At 46.1% G+C, this 6,889-nt stretch overlaps 1 pseudogene; it reads left to right on the top strand.

The window, feature by feature from the left end:
• The first annotated feature begins 2,731 nt into the window (after nt 1-2,731).
• LOC136530980 (uncharacterized) lies at nt 2,732-4,428 on the top strand (annotated as a pseudogene).
• Nucleotides 4,429-6,889: the final 2,461 nt, after the last annotated feature.

The following is a 6,889-nucleotide window of genomic DNA, read 5'->3' as shown; positions in this document are numbered from 1 at the left end:
TGAGAAAACCACAACAAGACTACCAAGATATGATAGATATTATCCAGAGGTAATTTCGGGATCTCTAGCAACTATATATACACACAAACATGATGATTAACTATATCTGATGACGTGGCAAAATTTTTTATTGGGCAGTGTTTGGAAAACCTTTATTGAGAAGCAACACATGGAAAAATGCAAAGCGCCACTGAATGTAATCCCTTTGAAAGTAAGTCCCCTGAATCGCATCATCTTTATTAATTAAACATATAGCTTTCACCGGATCACCAGATTGGATGACAAATCTTTTTCTCGTAAAGTGGTGTCTAAGGCAGGAACAGGGGAACAACTACTGTGGTTACTATGTTTGCAAGTTTATCAAGGTGCTCTCCCAAAGAACTCCTACAGAGAGACTCAAAGTACGTTAAAAATACACTATATATTCATTTAATTATTATTATTGATTGTGTTACTATGTCTTTATATATATATATATATGTACATATATTAATTTATTTTCCTTTAATTCAAACCTGTAGACTCGATGGTTGGAGGAAAAGGTCATACGGCAAGACCAAATCAAAGCAATTCAAGAGTCTATAGCCGGATTTTTTAATGAGCAGGTCATCGATTCCAAGGGCGAGTTCTACTTCGACCCAACACTGCCATTGAAGCCAAGCTAGAGGATGAGAGGAAACTTGTTATGTCACAACAACTGTAATGCAATCTTTTGTAATATATGCACATGAAATAATATAATGTAAAATACACATATGCATGCATGCATGTAAATATATATATATGATGCATGCATGCATATATATATATTTCTATGCTTGAATTGTGTGATTTAATACGTTCATTGTGCTTGAACCGAAACATACTATACGCGCGTATAAATGTATAATTAGCAGCGTACAATACGACTTCAAAAACCTATTTTGAAAAGAAAACAAAAAAATGAAAAGAAAGAAAAAGAAAAAAACCTTTAGTCCCGGTTCGTATTACCAACTGGGACTAAAGGTGCCGGCCATCGTGGCATGTCAGGAGGCACCTTTAGTCCCGGTTGGTGTTATCCAACGGGACTAAAGGTCCTCCTTTAGTCCCGGTTCCTGACCTGGGACTAAAGGACCCCCCTTTAGTCCCGGATGCTTGCTCCCGGGTGGGGAACCGGGACTAGAGGGGGTTCCCCACTGGGAGTAAAGCTTGGTTCTCTACCAGTGGTATGCTCGGAACGAAGCGCAGGCGCCTCGCCGTTGAAGTCGTCGGGTGTTCCGAAGCCGATGGAGGACGCGCCTCCTTGCGGAGGCACAACACACTGAGCTGGTCGACGACGAAGTCCAGGCTTCCGAAGAGGAAGGCCTGGGACGGCTCGAAGATGGGTGGAACCCACATCCCAGCAGGTGGGAGTGCGGGAAACTCTAGTGAGCCGAAGTGAGTCATATCGCTCGAGCCCGCCATGGCGAAGGTGGCGGAAAGGTTGGCCATCGGATGACCAAAAGCGTGAACGTACGGCGTCCTCCCCACGGACGGCGCCAACTGTTAGTGCAGAAAATGATCAATACGTAAATATTTGTAGTTTTACCGCACGTTGTGATCGGATGTGGCCTAGCACTCAATGGCACAGGGTTTATACTGGTTCAGGCAACGTGCCCTACATCCAGTTTGAGTCGGTCGGTGACTTTTTCCTGAGCCCAGGTGCTCGAAGTTTGCTGTGGGGTTACAAACGGAAGGGAGTAAGATGGGGGGTGCAAGAGGTCCAGTCGAACTCTGGACCGAAGGGCCGAAAGTGACGGGAGCTCCTACGTGCGCTAAGTATTCGAGCATGTGCTCTGTGTTTTTGTGAGATTGATCGTCAATTGTGTCCGCTGGTGGTTGAATCCCCCCTGTTTGGGAGAGAGCGCGTCCCCTTTTATAGATGAATGGGATGACCTTTACAAGTGAGAGAGAGTATATATGCTACTAAGTCTTGTTGCCCACGCCGTCGGGTACTAGATAATTATAAGCGTCCATAACACTGTTAATGTCAGATGCATGTGGGAGGTTCTATCGTCATCTAGTATGGCGGATGCCGGTGCCTACCATACTTTTGATGCCCAGAGGCATGTGGGGGGTTTTACCGTGTTTGCCTGGTATGGGAGTTGAGGGCGCCCACAACACTGTAGGGCAAAAGTCGGCACCCACAACACTGCTGGGGCTCTCTGACATGTCTGGAAGGTGGCAGGGCACCCTTCTGACATGCCCTATTGGTACTGTGCTGCAGGTGTATAGGGTACGGTCCTTGGTATTGTGGTTGACTTGAGCGCCCTACCTTTACTTGCTCTGCTCGTTTTCTGAGTCCTCACCGAGCGGGCGTCCCCGATTGGTTGGTCATAGTCGGCTTCGACTGCGCCAGTCAGAGAAGAGCTATAAGCAGAGGTTCGGTGTATCCCCGGTCGGAGATGCGGGTCGGAGTCGGAAGCTGCGTTGGCCAGGCCTTCCGGTCGGAGAAGCGGGCTGGAGTCGAAAGCCAGCGCCGTTCCTCTTTGGCCAGGCCTTCCGGTCGAACATTGGATCGCCTTTCTGGCCTGTCGTTGGGTTTTTTGGGCTGGCCCAGGAGTTGCGCGCTGTTCGCAACGTCGTCTGCGGGGCCAGGCTTTTGCTGGGAAGCAAGTCCATGAGAGACTCCGGGTTTACGAACCCGACAATTTTGCTTTCTTTTTTCTGCATGCAGGACATCCGATGCTACAGGTTGCTTTGATCAGTCCTAATGGTAGCAGAGATGGTCAGTTCTGCATTGGCCCAGGAGGCTGTTAACGAAGTCTTATCAAGAATCAAGGATGTTTATGAGGAAAAGTCAGATGCAAAGGGAGATGGCACACATCAAGCTAGAAGCCGCCCTTGAGACATCCAACAGGTGGAACCTCACCAGCTCGCCACTCCTGCACTGGCGGAGCAAGCTCAAGCGTGCCTCACAGGAGTGCGGCCACACTCTGCGCCGGTGCAGGCAGCGATTCCAAGAAGAGGAAGAAGTGCAACAAGCAGTACAGAGCTTCTCCTTTCCGAAGAGGGTTGCTCATACTGCCAGGTCATTCGTTTTGTCAATCTTCAGTCGCAGTTATGATGACAAGCTGACAAGATCCACTGCCGTCCTGCGATTTGAGAGGTTTGCGGAAGGTGCAAGTGAATTCTTGAGGTACGTGGAGGTGCAAGTGAATTCTTGAGGTACGTGGAGCTTGGTGGCACACCACCCAGATACATGTTTTTCGACCCTCTTATACGCCATCTTCTCGCTGGCAAAGGAACAAAGCATTGCTTTGTTAGCAGGGGTCAACATCTTTCATTGGTTTTACAGCCGTTTAGCCCACCAGAGCATGGGATGGAGGGTTGCCTAACATTATTACTTGAAGACACAAATGCTTCAGAGAATAATTTCCTTCTTGCCCTCAGCTTACGGCTCTCTGAGAGTACAGATGTAGTTGGGGTTGCAATTAGATGCCTGCACCTGTTCACACCTTACTTAAGCTCAACAGCCGAGACTGTGAAGACAAAGCTCACACAGGTACCAACACAAGACTTGTGCTGGGTGCCTGATGCTTATTCTGGTTTAGGATGCTGTGATGAACACCTGAGCAATCTTCACACCATCTATTCTAAATGGTTTCGACCAAACCCACTTTGTTGCCAGCAACAAGATCATGACTACACCCAGCGCTACAATGCTACAAGCTCATCATCAAAATCATTGCCATGTTATATATGCTTGGAACCAGTTATCCAAGTGTATTTGCTGGGCCATGTCACACTGTCTGTTGGGAACAACAGGCAGAGGGCAGTCGTCGATGGAGAAAGCGAAACAAACCCCATAGGGGACTGCCCATATCTAAAACTTGGAGCGCGTTTCTGGCCCCATGCCTCATTTGAAGATTTGTCACCTGGAATCGACAGTTCAGCAACAGAAATCATCAATGGGGTGGCTGCGCAACGTGGCATGTATGCAAAAATTTCATTTGAACAGTTGACTGACATTATGATACCAAAGGCAGTAGATTGCCTTCGCAGGGATGTGGCAGCTACCTCATATCAGATTCTATGGAAGTCCAAGCATGGCGGCTCATACATTCAGGTTGAGAAGACCTCATGGAGAGGAACCACTCAAAAGTCCGACAAAGAAAACAACCTAACCGATGGCCAGGCAAGAAGGTCCAGGGATGGGCAAGTGTGAACAATGAGTTCATATGCTCGTGGATTAGACATGCGTCTACCCAGTTGAAGGACTCAGTGGTGGACTGGATTCAGAAAGAATGACGATTGCCACAACCGTTGTTATTGAAAACAAATTCCTGCTTCCGTGACTGTCCAATCATGTTGCTGTCGTTACAAGATCACAGATCTTTGGTAAGGACAATCAAGTCACACAGCACGTTCAGTGGCTGAAGGACTTTCACTTCCTTGTGCTTCAACTACCTTGATGAACAAAATATAGTTGAGCCGTTGGTGTGTTTTGCTAATATAAGACTACATAGGGGTTTCCTGAAAAATGTACTAGCTATTTGTAGAGATAATGAAATGGCAAGGTTCAGATGTGTCGTTGTCACAGTAATGACTGCTTGTCAATGTTGGTGAATTCTTTTTGCTTCAGTCATTCTCGATCACGAAGTGGTGGTGGTGCATGCCGCCTCAAGAAATCGATTTACAGAGGCGGCTCTATTTTCAGCTGCTGTCTCTAGAAATCGATTTCAGCCACCTCTAAAAATAGCAGCTGCACAATAAAATTTGATTTTTTTATCAAACTACCTCGAATGGAGAAACTGCAAAAATAAAAGTTATGCAACTTTTTAGTTGACAATTTTTTTTGAAATCATCTATGCATGGAAAATAACGTTTGGATTTCTCACATTTGAAATTCAAAATTTTGAAATGTCCTTGGATGGAGAAACGACCAAAACCAAAGTTGTAGACCCGACAAACTTTAAAACTTTGTAGTTGATGGCGTTTTCATTTGAACTCATCTAATCTACGTTTGAATTTCTCACATTTAAAATTTAAATTTTTCAAACAACCTCAGACGGAGAAACGACCAAAACAAAAGTTGTGTATCTTGAAAAGTGACACTACTTTGAAGTTGACAACTTTTTTGTTTGAGACCATCTATGCATGGAAAATCTACATTTGAAATTCAAATATTTGAAATGACCTCGGATGGAGAAAAGCCTAAAACTAAAGTTGTAGTCTCGAAAAGTTATAAAACTTCGTAGTTGCCAACTTGTTCATTTGAATTCGTTTAGGATGAAGATAAGACGAGGAGGACGAATATCCCAAATAGATATAAGTGTGTTACAGATGGAGTGGTTAGGGGACAAACGCGCGAGGCGTGCGGTCGTGCACGTTTTTCGCACGAATAGTTGCGTGACTTGCGACGGCGCGCCGTGTGTGTGGCTGTCAGGTCTCCCGAGATTGAAATTTTTTTGTTATTTCTTGGCCTAAACTTGCGATTTCTGGATAACGATTTGTACACATGGCTTGAAGTGCAAGCGCCTCTACAAATCGATTTTTAGAGGCAGCTAGACAACCACCTCTACAAATCGTTCATTTATAGAAACGAAAGAGCATAGGCGGCTAGGCCAACCGCCTCTATAGGGGCATCCCAGCCGCCTCTGAAGACATTTTCTGTAGTAGTGGCAACTATAGCACAGGCGTTATATGACTCATGTAATAGTGATATTGCCAATATCATAGCCGAAGTATATTTTTTTGGGTAACAACACCATACATGTACATACTTATATTCTACGTTTATTAGTCCACCGTCGACAAGATTGCTTGGTCATGTGTATGGGATTCTAGCGCACAATGGGACATGCTGCCCACACCCGACGCGTTCCTAGTTAACTTCCGTGGGCGTGTCTATATATATCAGTCCACTCTGCCGGTCTCCGCGATTTGTTCTGTACAGTACATCAACCATCTTCAGTCACTCTTGCGGTCTTCACGATGTGACCCAGTAGAGAATAGACATTTGATCCTCGACTAAAATGGGCTCTAGTCCCGGAATTTTTTGCGCCCGGGACTAGAGATATCTTTAGTCCCGGTTGGTGGCTCCAATCGGGACTAAAGGTCCCTGCCCAACGGCTACTGCGCCAGACAGAGGTGGCAGGGACCTTTAGTCCCGGTTGGAGCCACCAACCGGGACTAAAGGTATACTTTTACTCCCGGTTGGTGGCTCCAACCGGGAGTAAAGGTCTACTCCCGGGCCATGGCTGCGCCCGGGGTTGGAAAGTTACCTTTAGTCCCGGTTGGAGCCACCAACCGGGACTAAAGGTCTCCCCTTTATATCTCGGCCGTCTCCTTCCTCCCCGAGCCCGAGCTCAGCATATTTTGAAGCACACTGCAGTAGTGTTCTTGCTTCCTCCCTCCCTCCATTGTTCCTCCATCCATTCTTCGATTCCTCCGTCGATTTCTTCGATTTCTCCATCGATTCTTCAGTTGTAAAGGTTACCAATCTCATACTCTCATTTTCACCATTGTCTTATCTCATTTTGTTCACTATATATATATATGGTTCTTTATTGTGGTTTTTTTCATTTGTAAGCAATTTGAGCTCAAAATCACTTCAAGCTTGCATATTTACATGAAAGAAAGGTTAAAGTAGCTAGTTGAACTTGCGGACCGTGTTCATCTCGGCGACCATGTTCTCTGCCGAGGGGTAACGGACGTCAAGGAGGAGCTTTGATTCTACGAGGGAGAGCGGCAACGGTCGTGGAAGACCGTGTTCCCGTCCTCGTAGAATCGGAGCTCTTCCTTGACCAAGTACGGTGCCGTCCGGTGGAGAAATGCTCGCCGAGATGATCACGTAAGCAAGTTCAACTAGTACGGATGGTTATTTATTCACATGTCCCGATATCGTCGCAGTAGTCTGTCAATCACC

Source organism: Miscanthus floridulus, unplaced genomic scaffold, assembly GCF_019320115.1.
Source record: "Miscanthus floridulus cultivar M001 unplaced genomic scaffold, ASM1932011v1 fs_244_1_2, whole genome shotgun sequence".
Classification (NCBI taxonomy): Eukaryota; Viridiplantae; Streptophyta; class Magnoliopsida; order Poales; family Poaceae; genus Miscanthus; species Miscanthus floridulus.
This window is presented reverse-complemented; position numbering and strand designations above follow the sequence as displayed.